The 19010-nt window shown below is 45.0% G+C and overlaps 1 protein-coding gene across 4 annotated transcripts in view; it reads right to left on the bottom strand.

Annotated features, from left to right (window-relative positions):
- TSNARE1 (t-SNARE domain containing 1) overlaps positions 1 to 19010 on the bottom strand; it is a 470571-nt gene that overhangs the window by 413655 nt on the left and 37906 nt on the right. For all 4 annotated transcript variants that reach the window (XM_054295392.1, XM_054295260.1, XM_054295195.1 and 1 more), the window contains exon 3: positions 12056 to 12106. The gene's annotated coding sequence lies outside the window, so the exon portion shown is untranslated. The remainder of the gene's footprint in view (positions 1 to 12055; positions 12107 to 19010) is intronic.

Raw genomic sequence — 19010 nt, 5'->3', positions numbered from 1 at the left:
CTGCCCTATGGATCACACAGTGATTCCCAAACTGCTTTGAACAGATAAATGATGTCAGCATCATTTACCTAGCTAAATTTTCATGGACAATCCCACAGGCAGGACAGCTCTGGTGCTCTCCATGTAGCATGGAGCCAGCAGAATGCCACCATTTACAAACATGCCCTGGATAAAAAGGACCAAAAATTCAGAAAGCAACAGCAACTTTGCCTCCAGGTCAGCCTTACCCAGAGTGAACTGGACTTGAGAGAACAGCAAAGGAGAGTCCAAGATCCCAGGAAAGCCACCAAAAAAAGAAACAGCTTTAATATCATGCAAATGACAAAGGGAGAAGGAAATTAGGTGTTTTGAAAGGGGACCAGAAAATCTTGTATCAATGTGGAACCCCAATTCAGCAGGAGACAGCCTGACAGGCAAATGTGACAGCACAGAGAAGAGAGCATACAGAAGGAGACAGAGGCTTAAAACTTCAAAGGATTGTGATTATGGCTTAGATCCTACACAGGTATGGCCTGGAAATAAAGGACATCCCCATGTTCCAAAGTTTTGAGTGGAATCTCAGAGAAGTTTATGTCCTTTGGTATGTTTAAATATTGAGATGTTGGTTAGCCCAGACTGGAGATGTGGTAGGATATGCACCATTAAAACCCCCCTGATCCCAGTGGGAGCCCTGTTCCATGAACTAAGGAAGAGGAGGATCCCTGAATTTGTCTTGTGCAGGAGGAGACACCACCAAGCAGCTCCCACAGGCTGCTGGGATGGGACTTCACTGCACAACATGAGCAAACATGACCAGCATCATGTACAGATTTGTTCTTCAGACCTAAACAGATTCCTAAGAAGGCTTCTATGTGTGTTTTCACCTGAAGATGCTTCTTTGCATTGTGGCTGTGGTCAGATTAACATTTCCACTACACTGAATTTGACAGTCAAGAGAGATGAATGTCAGCAGCCCAAGCAAGCAGATCAGTCAATGCACAAAACCCAGATAGCTCTACACAAAAAAAAGCCAAGAAATGTTAAGCTCTGCTGCCACTCTATTTCCACTCCTTTGCTTCTCCATGGCATTTCAGGGCTCAGACATGCCTTGTATTGCCATTAAATGTGAATATTTCAAAAGGTGCGGCATCAACAACTGACAGTAGAGCTGTGTGGCACAGCTATAGCAGCAAAGCTGGACCCCTGGCTTGACCAAAGTCCTTCAGAAAGGTCTCAAATAGGGCTCAAGCAGGATTAAACACCAAAGCTCATCCCATTAATAGCCAGAGAAACACCCAACTGTGAACAACCACCTGAATATCCTGGAACAATTCTGCTGCAGACACTCCCACGTGTGATGGGTCAGCAAATCCCCATATCCCAAATCAAGGGAGAGAGCAAATTCCAGATCAAACCAATGGGAGACAATGAAAATTAAGGACGGGCAGCCCCACCATCATGCCCAGGTGAGGAGCCTGGACCACACAAGCAGCAGCCATAGCAGCAGAACCACAGAATCACAAAATATCCTGAGCTGGAAAGGACTCACAAGGATCATCAAAATCCATCTCCTTGCCCTCCAAGAATCCACCGTGTGCCTACAGATGCATTGAAGAACTGTTGAACACACACACCAGTCCTGAAAAACCAGCACTGAAAGTTAGGGCAGCAGCTTCCATCTTCTCTTTCCCAGACACCCCAGAGACTCATATTACTTCCTCAATTACTTTGAGGGAAGAGCCAAGAAAAACAAGGCTGTGGTCCAGACATCTCTGCTGAGCCCACAGGGAAGACTGGACAGTGGTTAGAGGATTGCAAACAAGGAATTTGTTCAGAAAGAGAAAAATTCACAGCCTCAGACCTCCCACAGGAGTTGAGTTCTTTCCTCCTCTGTACAAATTTATGTTGCGTCCAGCTGCGAGGCAGAAGTGGCCAAATTGTGATGTGCAGGATGAAATTGAGCCAACAAGACACCACTGTGCACTGTGCACTGTGCCTGTGTCTAAAGGAAAGAATTAGGGCTGGGCAGTCCTTCCTGGCTACAGCAGGCACTGGGAAGATTCCTGGGTGTCCACCTGCATGTCCAGCTTGAAAAATCTCCCTCAGCACCTCCAACCACTTCACTCAGCCCGTTCTTGCTCAGATAGAGGAGATGAAAAACTCCTGACATGGAGCCAACATGTGGCAGAGGCTAAGCAAACTTCAATGCCACGAGCCAAAGGCAAAGGAGTTCATAAAATAACATCCTGGCCACAGACAACCAGGCAGAATGAGATCAATCTCTAAGGCTCCTTCCAATCCAAACCATTCTGTGATTAAGAGCCCAATTATTTCCCATGAGCTGGGCTAAACCAAAAAGAAAGGTATGAAGATCTGGACCTGGAGATGCAGCCCCAACAGCATAACCTGAAATAGCTCTGTCTTCATCATAACCCCACTACAGGATATCCAAGGTGCTGGCTGAGGACACGAGGGAAATTGAGACTTTGCCAACAACTTTAAAAATTCCCAAATAGCAATTCCAAACAGTGCCAAACTCTTGCCAACTAAAAAATAAGAGTGGGTACTCACTAAACCTCACAAATTTCTTTTCCTGACTCACATGCTCCTTGTTTTCCTTCTGTGGAGGATAAACCCTCCCAATTTTCCATTTGAGCAGTGGGATTGAAAATCTCATACAACCAAGCACATGTACAAACAAAGCAGCCCTGTAGTTACACCTCAGTTCAGAAATGAGATTAATTGCCACCAGTAAAACTATGATGTTATCTGAAGGTCTGCAGGACATATAGGTATTTAATATATTAAAACAAAGGTGCAATTACATTAAGTAAAAAGGGGTAGAGTTTTTAAAACACAGAGTTATATTTTATACCAAAGCTCAGGATTTCTTCAGAAACATCTGCAGGCAGAAACAGGACCAAAAGAAAGGCCACAGGAGAACTTAATTACACAAGACAGAAAAGCCAAGGTTAGTTTTATCCAGGTCAGGACTTTTCAAAAGTTGGGATTTTGTTTGTTTTGCCCTCATTAGAGGGAAATGCTACTGCAGAAACCATGAGAAAGTTATGGGTGGGTTCACAGCTCGTGTCTGTGCCAGTGCACTTCTCCTTGGATAACATCAGATCCGTGCAAACCCTGTCAGAGCATTGCCAAAGCTGATCTAACTGGCAGTGACACAGTCAGAAATCTCTTCCCCATCAAAATCAGTTAAGACATAATAGAAAGTCTATCAACTTCCAGTCCTGTAAATATTAACTTTCAAAAGCTACTGAAAAACACAGCCTTTTGGGTTTTTTAAGGAGAAAATTGTTTATCACTTCAATATCATGAGTCAACTTCTCTACCACCCAACTTTTTTCCTCCCCTTGTTGTCTAATAAGTAATTATAAACTGAAATTTTTAGAGTACATTGCAAATATCCCATCAGCTTGTAGAATGTCCTCCCCTCACCCATATCCATCTCTCACCATGTTTAAGTATCTGCTAAATTAGACAGAAAAGTTTTCCTTTGAATTATGGCTACCTTACAGCAGCAGCAGAGACTATGTAAGGTATTATAAAATCTGAATTTTAATTCTTAAAAGGCAATTTGAGCTGCTTATCAGAAATGCAATTTGTGAGAGAAAAAAACACTTAGTCCAGTCAATGCCAACAGCCTCTGCAGGGCAGGTCTGGGAAAACTTCACCTCAGCCAAGAAACAGCACTTAGAACCATGGAATGGTTGGGGTTGGAAGGGACCTTCAAGACCATCCAGTTCCACCCCCTGCTATGGGCAGAGACACCTTCCACCAGGCCAAGCTGCTCAGAGCTCCACCCCAACTGGCCTTGAACAATCTAAGAACCCTTTTCTTCTAAAAATCCCCCACTTTCCTGAAAATAAATGTGGGGAAAATATTTCAGCAGGATTTGTTTCAATAGGACAAGGGGGAATGGCTTTAAGCTAAAAGAATGTTGATTTAGACAAGATATTAGGACAAAATTATTTACAGTGTTGGTGGTAAACACTGGAAAAGGTGGTGGATACCCCATCCCTGGAAACATTCCAGGTCAGGTTGGATGGGGCTCTGAGCAATGGGATGTGGTTGAGGATGTCCCTGACCATTGGACTTGGTGACCTTTAACAGCTCCTTCTTACCTGAACTATTCCATGATTTGTGTCTTGTAAAGATTTCCAGCACTGAGCTTTTGTTTAGCCTGCTTACATTATAGACACAGTAGGGCAAGGAAAAGGAAGGGGAAAAAAAAGAAAAATGGAAGGGCAGGAAGAAAGGAAAATGGAAAAGAGGCAGATCTCTAGACAGTGAGGGAAAGGAAAAGAAGAGGAAAAGGAAGGAAAAGGACAGGGAAATTGATGGGGAAAGAAAGAGGGAAAGAGAAAAAACAGGGTTTTTCTTGTCCAATTTACAGGTCAGAGAAAAATGGAAACACCATCTTTCCTCAACTGGCACTGGGAGGGTATGGAGCTATTTAAAAATACAGTGATATGCCAAATTTACTAATTCCTACAAAAATCAATGTCCCCAGCCACTGGCTTTTGTTTCCTAATAGAGGCCTTGCATGTGCTTAAGTTAACTGAGCTCTGGTCGATACATGATGTAATTTTATGTATTTTTATTATAAAAATGCCTCCAGTGTGACAAAAGGCTGGTTCTAAGGTGCAGGGGAGGATACAGACTGTTCAATGCCCCTGGCAACAGCTTAATGGGAAAGCACAGATATTTTAAATTACTTTTTAATCACTTCTAGATATTTCACCCCCAAAATTGTAACTTACTGAACAACTGCACCTTATTGGGAATGAGCAATGCCAGCAGGCACAGACAATATTTTTCATTTGGCAAAGGTGCTCTGATCCTTTGGAATCATATTCACACAGAACAGCATTGAAGTTGAACTTTTTCAATTCTCTGCTTGCAGGTTTCCTTTATTTACTTCTGCATTTATTTATTTATATGTTCTGTTTAAAAACCAAAATTGATAGATTTCTTTATCTGCTTCCCGGCTGCTCTTTCAAAACAGACAGAGAACACTTTTTTCTAACTTAAAATACAGTCCTAAATCAAAACTTCCAGATCCTTCCTGGCTGGCCAGCTTGAGCCAGAGCAGATCATCTCAGGCAATTACATTGCTGAGGAGACTGGGATTGATGGCATAAACCAACCTGCAGAAGCAACATTAAAACCACAAACATTGATTCAAAACATCTTGAAATGTTGAAATGCTCCCCCTGCGTGACAGGCACTGTTCCATGGCCTCTATCCTTCATTATCCTGACCCTCCTTGACTTTATGATCTCTCCTGCCCTGCTATGGGTTGTAGCTATCCTGGAAAATGAGAGTGGGAAGCAGAACTGAATTGGGAAGTCACGAAGAATTTCGAAATTTCATCAACATTTCAAATTTTATAGAAAACCTGTCATTTTAGAAGAGAGTGATGTCCTTTCCCTTGGAATTCATACAACAGATTTGGATAGTGCCACAGGGTTTCCTCCTCTTACTGTTTGATGCTGGGTGAGTATTTTTTTGGGCTCTGGAGATCATTCCTGTGCAATCACTGCTTGTTTGCCTTCCTCTGCTCTGTAGCTGCCAACACAATCCTCTTCCAAACCTACACACAGCTCAACATTGTGATCCATCTCCAAGGGATGCTGATCACAATGTTGAGCTGTGTGTAGGTCTGGAAGAGCCGTTTGTTGTTGGAACAAGAAGATCTGTAATGTCCCTTCCAACCCAAGGCATTTCATGGATTCTGTGATTCCCGGAGTGGCTGCTCTGACACCACCCCTTACATGGTATCTGCGTCTTTACATACTGTGAGAGCACAGGGAAAAAGAGGAAATATCCCAACCACGGCTCCACAAAATAACCTCAATTTTGCAGCAAGCAAGCTGGAGGCCTGCCATTTCATTCAGCTGAAATAGAAATGCATTCAGCCTTTTGGATCTCTAAAGGCAGAAGTAACTCACATCAGCTTCTTCCTCTCTGCTCAGGAAAATAAAGGGACATCTGGATTTACCTCTTTTGCCGGTACCTTGCACAACACCAGCTCTAGGCTGTCATCCCAAACCAGCACATGAACCTGCCTGTGTGAGGGGGAGATGTTTTTAAAGCACACACACAAAAAAAATAAATCCAAATCTGGCAATAGGGAGAAAACAGAAAGCTGCAAGGCCCAGGGATGCAGATAATTCAAAATATACTGATGGGCCCTGAAAAATGGAGGCTGCAGCCAAAAGGTCTGGCCTGACACAGGACAGATTCACTGGCAGCTCACTGCAGAAATGAAGGTGGCTTCACAGATGTCTCTGCCTTGAGACAACGAGGCACCTGCTCTTGATTTTGGGACCTGAGTTTCTGTAAAGTCCAGGTTAAAAGAGAAAAATTAATCCTCATCCTTTAAAAACTTGATGCATAAATAAATCAAATTAAATCCTCAACTCTATCACAGAATCCCAACCATAAATTGGCAGCCATTTGATAGAGGGAGGACAAGGACAGTTTCATCTTTCCCCCACCATACTTTAGAAGAAAAAGAGAACGTTTTTAGGCTGGAAAAGAGGTCACTTGAGCTGCTGTCCTAGTGTGAGATGTGGGAACAACATTAATTTCTATATCCATGTGTTTTCAGGTGCTGGTGCTTGATCCAAACACCTGCACAGCACAGGAAAGCTTCCATCAATCCCTTAATATGCAGCGGAAATCAATCTCAATTTTTGAATATTACAAACATCCAGGAGCTGCCCTTACCTACTGCAATAATTGTAATTTCACTTCCCTGTATTCCCCTACATCGCAAAGAAAAAAAAATCATAAAATTATAAAATCACAGAATGGTTTGGGTTGGAAGGGATCTTAAAGATCATCCAGTTCCACCCCCTGCCATGGGCAGGGACACTTTCCACTATCCCAGGTTGCTCCAAGCCCCTTCAACCTGGCCTTGGACATTTTAAGGGGTGGAGCAACCACAGCTTCTCTGGGCAACCTGTGCCAGGGCCTCACCACCCTCACAGGGAAGAATTTCTTCCTAATCTCTAATCCAAATCTCCCTTTTGTCAGTTTAAAGCCATTCCCTGTGTCCTGTCACTCCATCCCTTGTCCCAAGTCCCTCTCCAGCTCTCCTGGAGCCCCTTCAGGCACTGGAAGGGGCTCTGAGGTCTCCCTGGAGCCTTCCCTTCTCCAGGCAGAACAGCCCCAACTCCTCCATCCCATCTTCCAAGGAGAGGTGCTCCAGCCTTCTCATTAGAAATCCTTCCTCAACACCCAGGTTTTCCCCATCTGAGGAGCACTCCCAAATCACAAGTAACCCTCTTCCCATGTGGTGCACAGCAGACACCTCCCACAGCCCGACAGCACCGCTGGCATCCAACAATGGAAACTTTCCCTCCATTTGCATGCTCGGCTCTGCCAAAAACAAAGCACCCTGCTCAAGTGGGAGAACACCTTCCTACTTGTTCAGGGAAGGCCAGGGAATTTGTGCAGATCCCTGGTTATTTGGAGGCAGCACTTCTCAAGGAAGACAACCGAGCTCAGAGCAGCAACTCTCAGCGCTAAGGGGATTAGGAGGGCGGCCCAGGAATCAACAATCCCAGCACATCACAGCCACACAGCCTTGCCCACGGCTGTCACTTTGAGGAGAGTTTGCTACAAAACCAGCACAGAGATTATCTTGTTCCCTTGCAGGAATGCAAGGATTGAGATGCAGGGGGGAAAGCAGCAGGACGGGAGCTGCAGGCTTTGTGGAGGCGAAGCCAGCTCCGCTCACTGAGCAGGGACCACCACATGGAGGAATTCCGGCCAGAAACCACCCCAGCACTGGAATGCTGGCCAAGAAAGTGGTTTGAGAAAACACAAAATGTGCCAGCAGCCTGATGACACTGCCCATTGCTCTGGGGGGGGGTGCACTGAATGCCAGGACATTCCCAGGAAGGTCAGGCGTGGGTAGTTATGAGATTAACCCACCACCCAGCGAGAAGGGATTTTGGGTCACCACAGGACTCACATCACATGCTGGCAGCTGGGACAGCCACACGAGGGTGTTGTATAATGGCTCTTTTTCCTTTCCACACACACTCAGAGGCATCCCACAGAGCAGTGTCACAATCAGGGATCTCCTGTGTGGTGAGCACACAGAGCAGCTCACTGTGAGCCAAGTCCACCAGGAGTCCACAAAGAATCATGGAACTGTTTAGGTTGGAAAAGATCTTAAACATCACCAAGTTCCACCATTAACCAAGCACTGACTGCAAAGGCCACCACTCTGCCATGTCCCCACGTGCCTGTCACTATTGGAATTAAATACACATCACACCACAACATGTCACAGACATATTTTATGAAAAATCTTTTTACTAGGATCTTTTCCCCTGAGAAGCTGAGAAGCTTCAGCTTCTCCATGTTTTGCTGCTTTGGAATGAGATCTGGAGAAATGTTTACCCATCATGTGAATTGTTTTTACTTGATGACCAATGACAGCCACCTATGTCGAGGCTGTGAACAGTCACAAGATTTTAGGATCATTCCATTCCTTCCCTTTGAAGCCTTCTGATGAAATCCTTTCTTCTATACTTTTAGTATAGTTTTAATATATAATTTTATTTTAATATAATATATATCATAAAATAATAAACCAGCCTTCTGAAACATGGAGTTAAGATTCTCATCTCTTCCCTCGTCCTGGGACCCCTGTGAGCACCACCACACATGCCACATCCACACACCTGTTAAATCCCTCCAACACTTCCTTGGGCAGCCTGTTCCAATGCTTGGCAACTCTTTTGGTGAAGAAATTATTCCTAATATCAAATCTAAACCTCCCCTTGTGTCACCGTCATATTTTCTAAAAAATCCCTTCGCCAGGATTTCTTCTCCTGGGAAGCTGAGAAGCCTGAGAGGAAAATGAAAACAACAATTATCTGATCTGCTTCTCCTGTGTTTTGCTGCTTTGGAATGTGGTTTGGACACTGTTTACCAACTGGTCACTGTTTTATTGGTTTCATGTGAATTGTTTTAACTGAATGGCCAATCACGGCCAAGCTGTGTCGAGGCTCTGAAAAGAGCCGAGAGTTTTTTATTATTATCTCTTAGCCTTCTGTCTGTATCCTTTCTCTGTTCTTTAGTATAGTTTAGTATAGCATTCTTTAATATAATACAGATCAAAAAATAATAAATTAACCCTCTAAGAACATGGAGTCAGATTCTCAATTCCTCCTCTATCTGGGGAACTCAGAAAATACCCCGACACTACTTGAGGCCATTTCCTCTTGTCCCATCACCAGCTTTGAGCCCTTCTATGTGCCCTTGGACAAACAAAGCACCCAGGTCCTTCACACCCCTGAAAACAAAATCAGCGTGTGTGTTCATGAAAAGCAGTATTTGTGGGGTTCACCACTGACACCTGAAGAGATGAGAAGGATGGAGACAAGGATAAAATGCAATGAGATCTATCAAGGACCTGGGCACAATGAGGACATCAACACATGGATGTTACATCTCCATTTGTTTTAAAGGCTTATTTTATAGATAGTTGTGTGCACACAGATGTACATTTATGACTAATAAAAACACAGCTTTTCCAATTACTGCACCTATAACTGAAAGCACCAATGACCAGCCAGAAAACCACTCAGTGAAACACAAAAAGTCTGAGCAGTGAAGCTGATGCTGGACACAAATCCAGGCGCAAGCTTAGCCCCAGTCAACCTCTCTTACTTGCATCACCAGAATGGCTGAAGCACGGGTCAGCCCAGTTGAACAAAGTCCCCAGGGGAGCCTGCTGGTCTATTTAGCAAGGAGTGGCCTCTCCAGACCTCAGCAGCCTCTGGCAAACACTTGGTGATGGGGATGAAGGGCTGGGGCCAGGGAGCACCTTCTGCTTGTGCCCTGTGCAGCCCTTCCAGCACAAATGCCTTCACCAGTGCTCACTCAGCACAGAGCATGAAAGAGCTCAAAACAACTCCACTGCCTGGACTTGCAGGGTATCAGGAGGTGAAGAAGAACAAATCTGAGCAGGGAGAGATTTGGACTCTCTGCTGTAATGATGTCCTTCCATAGCTTTGCTCCCAAAGCACCACCTGTGGCTAACAACAGTGAGGTTTTCAAGAGCATTCCACACCCAACTTAGAGTGTGTGGCTCTTCCCTAAGGGTTTCCATCCACTTATCCACTTTTCTCATCATGCAGCAGATAGACAGGGAGAGCAACAGACCCCTGGTACACATCGGGTGAGGAGGGGGCGATCAACAAGTGTACAAGAGCACAAAGACAACAAACACAGGGACAGTGACAGGACAGGACAGTCAACAAATTTATGGGGACTAAAATGTTGTCAATACAGCCAAGGACCACCATGAGAGCTGGGGAGAGACATCCTGAGCCCAGCCTGGCTGACACCATCAGTACAACTCCCAAAGCACCACAGGACTTTCACATTCATCACACTTGGTGTTCCTTACAATTCACTCCACCACCACCAATGCCCTGCACTGGGTGACTCCAGATCCAGCAAGAGCAAGACTGGTCAGAGACACAGAAATGCCACAAGAGTTATTTTGCCCCTCACTGCTGAAACAATCTGCTCCATCACCTGGCTAATTACAGCTTTTTTTTTCTTTTTCATTGTCCAGGTTGTTCCCAGAGGCCACACTCCCATGTAGCTGCTCCTTTCTGCGACACAGAAGAAACTGCACATGAAAGTAAGAAATGGGAAGAGAAAACCATAAAGCTGAGAAAAGATGCCCTCAGCAAAATTTGTTTTAAGGCACAACCAGCTGGTACTGAAAGCCAAATCCTCTGGTTTTCAGCCCAGACCCGTGTGGGAGGACAATTTGTGTTCTCTCTCCTGAGCCAGATGTGGTGCTTGGGGACTATTCAGGACAGCAGTAACACCACTAAAGCTCTGGGCTCAGTCCTGCTGGGAGCAGATCCAAGGGAATGAGCACTGGGATTTAGGGAAACATCACCTGAATCAAAGAGGACACCCATCACACTGATTCAGCACCAGTGCTGCCACAGGGGACAGGAAAATTACACAAAACACTGCTCCCTCCCCAAGCATGAGCCTTGTGGGGGATGAATCAGTTTCTGTCTCCAGGGTCACTGAGAAGGAGTCCTGTAAACCTCCCTATGCCTCCAAGGGGAGGGAAACCAGGTGGGAGGGACAGAATAATCCCAGAAAAAGCCAGTGGAACTTGTCTGTGGCTGTGCTGCCCACAAATGGATCTCCACAGCTGGATCTGCTGCTGGAGCAAGAAGCAATTTCCCTGGGAGGGGACACATGAACATCCCAACAGTGTGACACGGACCAGCACTCCCCTGCTTGCCTTTCACACTGCCCAGGAGACCAACAAGGCTTTACCACCCTGGCAGGAGTTTCCAAGATGAGGAACATGAAGTTAAATCTGAAGATCTGCAGAACAAGGCAGTTCTCAGTGATTTCAGGGAATTTGGGGATGGACAGTTTAGTAGGGCTTGTAGTCTCAGGGTAATGGTTTCCAACTGAAAGAGGGTAGGGGTTCAGGTGAGATAAAAGATTTTGGAAAGACACAAAAATGTTGGCCACAGAGGTGGCAGGCGCCCCATGGCTAGAAAGATTCAAGGTCAGGTGGGATGAGGCTCTGAGCAAGCAGATGAAGTTGGAAATGTCCCATCATTGGACATCTCACTGCTCATTGAATTTTATGACCTTCAAAATTGTTCCCAACCCAGACTATTCCACGATTCAAATTCTGCCTGGCATCCTTAGGCACCCAAGTTTCAAAGAACTGCATTCTCCATGTTTATTTTATTCCTGTGCATGGTTTGCTCCAGAGATAAAGACATGAAACCAGCAAAGGATAAAGACAATGAGAACACAGGGAGAACATGAAAATATGGCCAAAGCTCTGAGACAACTCCTGGATAAGGTTGCTTTCTATGTGAATGAAGATAAAGCAACTCATTCCAAAAGGGAGTGAAACTCCTATAAAATGAAAGTCATGGGGAAAAAAAAGGTTTCTCAATGGAAAAATTTTATTTGCATCTGCCTGAGCCCCATAATTCCACGTTCAGGTGACCCTCTCCTGAAGAGATGCTCTTACCAGCTGCTTCCCAAGTCCTGCTCTCCTGGGCACACAAGAATTTCTTCTAATCTGGAAGAAAAAGTAAGACAAGTGGTAAGTACTGGGAAAAAAAACTTATTTCGCTGTCATGGTTAAGGACATGGAAACCATCAGCACACCAAGAGCTCTGATATCCAGGCACATCCTGAACAAAACCAGCTGTTGGCTCCTCAAAACATCACAGCTGAGCATGGGGAGCAGCACCTCCTTTTCAAAAGAAAGTTGATATGAATCTTTAAAATTCCTAGAAAGTTTCAATATTTCCAGATTAGCAACAGTACAAAAGTAGAGGGTTGGAATTGTTTGCAGAACACCTGCAAAAATAATAAATAACATTAAAACCTTACAAAAAATTACAAAAAAACTCCATAAATTAAAATCTTCAATGGAAAAGGATAATCCCTTGTTTAAGTGTCCAGTCTTGCTGTGGGAGGAGCACTCTGGCCACAATCCAGTTGAGCATTTCAGTGTGTCAGATCTGAGAGAAGAGGGAGAGCCCTGCTGAATCAAGGTCTTGGCATTTCTCACCAGCTGCTTGTTTCTCTCTCCTGCTGGCCTTCAAACACGTACACACACTCCTACCTACCAAGAATTTCCAATTTTAGCTTTTATTCTAGAAACAACACCCCCTGGTTACAAAAGCAGCAGATTTTGCTGCCAGGAAAAAAGCACTTGTAGAACCCCAAGGGGCAGGTCCTGCATTAGATGAGCACCAGGCAGCTCTCAAGAGCTCACAAAAGGCATTTTAATTAATACTCCTGCTTGCGTTGCTCAATTAACACCAGTTAGGAAGCCCTTCACACACTGCCTTCAGCTCTGGTCACTGTGGGCTGAACACTTTAATAATCCTTTTGCATTTATAAATGCTTCCTATACAAATGGCTTATACTTCCTACATGCATGCTGTCTACAGAAAGCTCAGTTAAGAAAAAAAATCTAAAAAATAAAAAAATAAAAAAAAAATGCAATTTCCCCAGAGAGAAAAATTCAGAAATAAAATTGCAGCAATGATTTATATCTGCCCAGAGGAGCAGAGCAGCAATCCCAGCCCTTGGTGACCTCTGTGCAAACACACCAAGCCAATTGCACTCTGTGGCAGAGGATTTTCTTGTTGCTCGGAGTGAGAAACATCAAAAAGTGGTGCAAGTAGTGAGTGTGTGCTGCTGAGCAGGCTGGGGACAACCAGCCTCGAGGTTTAATCAGCATTTGATTCCAGTTGTGTGAGGGGTTTTGTAAACACTGATCTTATGGAGTTGTTACATCTGGAGGATGTAGTTCCCACTGACCTGCCCGTTTAACCTATGGAAATCACCACGGGGCAACTCAGCTCAATCCTCCCACTCCTTCCCCTCTTGTTTCCCTTCAGATGAGTGCTAATCCACCCCATCCTTCAGTGACCCACACTTGGGACATGCCTAGCAGCACTTATATGCCCTTTGGCAAGATAAAAGGCAATACACAAACTTTTTACAGCCACCAGTCATAGCCAGCAGCTGACAGAAGAAATGCTCTCAGCTTCCCAGAGTTACAGAATAATTTAGGTTAGAAAAGACCTTTCAGACCCATTAGTTCAACTACTAAGTACTGCCAAGGCCACCCTAACCTATGTCCCCAAGTGCCACATCCACACATCTTTAAATACTTCCAGGAATGGTGACTCAACCATGTCCCTGGGTAGCCTCTTCCAATGCTTGAAAAACCTCTCAGTGAGGAATTTTTTCCTTAGATCAAATCTAAACCCCTTGGTGCAAGCTGAGACTGTTTCCTCTTGTCCTGTCACTTGCTGCTTGGGAAGAGTGGCCAGGACATGGTGATGTGCAGATCCCTGGTTTGGCCCCGGACATTCGGATTCCAGCTTCTTGTTGAGCCACACCATCACTGCTCAGGTTATAAGGATGCTTTTTCTCCTGGACATCCCAGAGCCCCTTTCCTTCATCCTGTTTCTTTAGGAAAAAAAAAAAACAAAACAAAAAAAAACACAAAAAAACCCCCCAAAAACCCGCCTAAAAACAAAAACCAGGGGCTGAGAGCTGGGAATTTGTGACTTGACAGGCCTTTCTTTTCTGCTCCAGAAAAAAAAATTAAAAAAAAAATATTTTAAGAGGTGCATTTAGGTCTGGATTTTAACCATCACAGGCTCATTGTCCTTGTTTCCTGCAGGACATCACTCAGAGTAGCCAAACCCCAGGGGACTCCAGAAGGAGAAAGAAATACAGCAGCAGGTACTTCAGAGGATTCAAAATTCAGCTCATCCTACCACTGCCCACAAGGACACTGAAATTCCAGATCCCATCTGCTCCCCAAAAGAGGAAGTTATCCCTCCTCCTGAGATGTTCACAAGGGGAAAACTCTGAGATCAATTTTACAGAAAACCACCTCAACTTCCCAGCTCGTGCTTTGAGTCTTCCCCAGTCTGCTCCATCCATGCTGTGCATTCCATCATCTGCTTGGAACTGGGATGGGAGCATCCTTTTCTAACACCCCAAATGCACCAGCTTAATTAGTACACTTTGGGCATTTTGGGGAGTTTTGCCTGTTTTCGTATTTGTTTGAAGAATTCAACCATGGGGCAAAACAATTTCTGCCTGCACTGAGAGAGGGAACACTCCTGACTGTTTAGGTGAGATTAATTTCAGGATTGTGGCCAGACTGAGGAAATTGGTGGCAGAAATCCTTCATAGCTGGATAATGAGGTTGTGGCTTTATGAGTAATTCTCCTGAGTTATGTGCCTGGCACCTTGGGTGTGGGTGACACATTCCTTCCTCCCCTCCATTTTTTGAATGGGAAATGTCATCCAAGTGCACAAACACAGTATTTATTAAAAAAAAATAAAAATAGCAACAACACAGCTCATGAGGTGGAGGCACAGATTGCATCTCACTTGTACAATGTACAATCAGCTGCTGTCTAGAGGAATTTCCCTGCTGGGTTCTCCTGGATTCTCCAGGAAATTCCATCACAACTGTGATGTACCCAATATTCCAAACATCTAAAGAGCCTCTGGGGTGGAAACCAGGACAGTAGCAAGCCAAATCAACAAAAACACTCCCCTGAACACCTCTGTTGTACCAATATTTTTGATATGGAGAGATCAATCCAGGCTTCCTCACTCCCTGCTGCTGAGCCACCTCACATCCACACCCATGGTCCTGCAGTATTCCTCCTCCCAGCCCAAAATGGCATCCCTGGATTGCAACCAGCTCCCCCTTTTTGAGCAAGCAAAGGCTTTCACATGGAGATCACCTGAAGTTTTAATGCTGTCAAAGCTGAGCTGCAAGGAAATTAGAGAGGAGGAAGGGCAGCCTTTTTGTGGAGATGCCTCTGCTCCAGCTGGAGCCATCACCTTCCATTACTCAGCTCCTTTGTGGGAATTCTCCGTGACCTCCCCTCTATTGACAGTTTCTTCTGGCATCACATCCACCCTGCTTCTCCTAGAGGATGAATGAGCAGATGGGACCAGTGGAAGATGGATGAACTGCACAACTGGAGTCCTTTCAAGCCCCAAAAGATGCAAAGATCATTCAGGGGTCAGAACCTTTTTTCCAGGGGTAGGAACAGGGTCAAGGGAGACACTCAGGTGGTTACTGAGAGGCTGTGCAGACTAACTCATGTCTGCATGGTTGGTTTTACCATTCCCCAAATTCCTGCTTTGCTTGCTTATTCCCCAGCCAACCCACTGCACTATTACAGAAAAATGAGCACAATCCTGAAGAGTTTTGAAATTAATATGATGGGCTTGCAAGCATCTTCCATCATGCAGAACTAAAATTAAAATGTACACCCGCCCTCGCCTCACTCTCTGAAATCCACCAGGCAGAACATCAAGAGATTCCCAACAGCTGAAGGGGTTAATGGAAAACTGAATTTCCAGCTGCTACCAGGCTTCAGAGCAGGGTTCCAGCCGTACCACCACATCTGCTCCAGCAGACCAACCCCATGTCTGAGACACAGCAAAGCTGCTTTTAGAGCAGCTTCCTCCATCACAGGGCTGACAATCATCCTCCAGTATAAATGGCTATGAGAGAAGCAGGGGAATGGTGGTTTCCAGACATTTTGGAGAAGGAAAAGGCAACCATGAGGTTTTCTCAGGAAAAATTTGCTGAAGAGTTCATGAGTGTTCTGACTGTACCATCACATTGACATGAGAGAAGTAAAATAAAGAAACCAGAAGAGAATTCATTTAATCTCTGCAAAAACCTCAGGGACAGGTGGGAGTAAACACAAAGTTCAGGGACAACCCCACAATGACACTTCATGAGGTGAGGCATCCCTAAGGAGAAAAAGCTTCTGAGAATCACAGAATCACAGAATGGTTTGGTTGGAAGGACCTTAAAGAAGATCTTGGTCCAAGCCCCTGCCATGGGCAGGGACACCTGACCAGGTTGCTCAATTCCTTTCCAAACTGGCCTTGAACACTTCCAGTGATGGGAAATCCACAGCATTTTTGGGAAACACGTTCCAGTGCTCCCAACCCTTACATGGAAAAATTTCTTTTAAATATCTAATACAAACATGGCCTTTTTTCAGTCTGAAGCCATTCTCTCTTGCTACTCCATGCCCTTGTCCAAACTCTCCCTCCAGCTCTCTTGGAATCGCTTTAGGCACTGGAAGGGGCTCTCAGCTTTCCCTGGAGCTTTCTTGTCCTCAGGCTGAACAACCCCAACTCCCTCAGCCTGTCTCCATACCTCCAGTCCCATGATCAGATTAGTGTCCCTCCATCTGAACCACCTGGGGAAACATCTCCACCCTCAATGCAACATCAGCAGAGAGGTTTGGGGCAAAGACCTAACACTGAGTTACCAGACCAGGGCAAACCCCGGATATCTGAGTTACAGCTGGTCCTACACTGCAATTCCAGCTCAGATGAGCAGTTCTATCAGAGGGACAGACCCTGACTCACAGCCCTGAAATCACCGTGAAAGCCCAGTTCAGCAGCAAGGCACCAACATGGCAAGTCAAGACATTCCCAAGGTCTTGCTGCAAACCCCAACTGATTTTTTTCTTTTCCTCATGCACGTGGCTGACATTTCCTTCATGGCTCATCACACCATCATGACCACAGCAAGAAAACCAACACCCTCTCAGACACCTTTTGGGAGAGCAAACACAGCTGCCTGCCCTTGATAGCAATTTTGGGGTTGAAATTGAGATGCAGATTGCTGCCAAAACAACTACCCTGGGGGAGCTGTTGCTTTTCCTCTTGAGATGCAGAGACACTTTCCATTTCTTCCCTCCCCTTACTTCTACTGATTTTACCAGATTTCTTAGAGAAGGGAACAGCAATTGCATGACTCAGAGGGAGAATCATCTTCTACCCAGCACAGAAATGCTCACGTGCACTCAAGGAGCTGGGTGAGACACAGACTTTTGTCCCAGGCCATGGTATCAGACTGGCAAAGCTCTGTCACCTGCCCAGAAGGAAACACAGGCAAGAGAAGAAGCACCAGCACCAAGAGTCAGAGGCTGAAATTGCAGGGCTGTGATGAACAGAAAGAGGTTTCCTCCAAGAAACCACCAAGCCAAACATGAAAGTCCTCCTCCCATGTGCAGTGGAGGTCACAGGAGGAAAAATCTGCAACTTTCTGCATGGAAGAGGCTGTGTGGGATCAGGTCAGGATGATCAATGTGGTCAAGGGATAAAAACCATGCCCAGGAGCAAAGTGAAAGCAACAACCCTCAGTGATGCCCACAAAATCTCATCTACCATGCTGATTTACCTTCCTCATATGCTTTAAACTTTTGGAACAGACCTCCAGAAAAAGTTGTGATTGACTGGAATATATTTTCCATTGTCTCCACTTTTACTGGATTTTTATGGTGGTGCCCAAATATTTAATTGCTGAAAAGGTGGAGTGAGGGTTGGCAGGGCACATGCTCAGAAACACCAGAAGAGATGGCTCCTCTGACACAGGAAGAGAGGCCTGAAAACAGCTTCTTGCCATAGGAACAAGAACATGATCCCCTGCAAAACCGCAAAATTCCCTTGATGGTGTGCAGATATTTACAGCCCCCAGGGCTGTTTTCACAGTTATGGTTCCTCCTCATCCCTAATACAGCTGGCAGCAACACATGTAGGATCTGGAGACTCTGTGCAGGGGAAGACAACTCATAAAGGCATCAGTGCATTTCAGCAAGGCCTTCAGAGTCAGTTATCTGATGTTTCAGACTTCGCTGATGGCATTTATGAGCTTAAAAATGTATATAAGGCTTCAACAGCCTCTCCCAGCCGCTCTCTTTAGGATGCAAATGCAGCTTAACACAATTAGGCAGGACAGAAAGCCCAGACATTTTACAGGATCAACTGCATTCCAGTTGTCAGGGGAAATAAAGAGACACCAGCTCAACAGACAGGCTGGACAAAAGCCTGTTTTCATCTCTGGATGGTTTTCAGATCAGCATAGGAGAGTGCAAGGAGGAAGAGCCCTTTTCCAAAAGGCATCAAGCCCTGCTACAGCTCTGCATGGGGGAAAATTTGCTAAAAATAAATCTAATAATCCAGTATTTGTTAGAAAGAAAATAAAAATTAATAAATAATTTTTTAAAAATCTCATCTTTAAAACTGGAGAAAACCAAAACTCCAAGAAAGTTGCTTGAGCAGGGCACATTGCTCCATTTACAGATGTAAATAAAGCAGGAAGTAAATGAAGGAAGACAGGTTTGGATCAGATATTGAGAAGAAATTCTTTACTGTAAGTGTGGTGAGGCCCTGGCACAGGCTGCACAGAGAAGCTGAGAACTCCTCATCCCTAAATGTGTCCAAGGCCAGGTTGGATGGGGCTTGGAACAACCTGGGGTAGTGGAAGGTGTCCCTGCCCATGGCAGTAAGATTGGAATAAGATGATCTTTAAGGTCCCTGTCCACCCAAACCATTCCATGATTTTGTGATTCTCTGTGTTATCTGAAACTCCCAACATCGGGACAGAAAAGAGAGAG

This window comes from Melozone crissalis, unplaced genomic scaffold, assembly GCF_028551555.1.
Source record: "Melozone crissalis strain CALT ecotype California unplaced genomic scaffold, PUWL_Pcris_2 ptg000002l_1, whole genome shotgun sequence".
NCBI classification, from domain to species: domain Eukaryota; kingdom Metazoa; phylum Chordata; class Aves; order Passeriformes; family Passerellidae; genus Melozone; species Melozone crissalis.
Note: the sequence above shows the minus strand (reverse complement) of the source record. Positions and strands in the feature narration are given on the sequence as shown.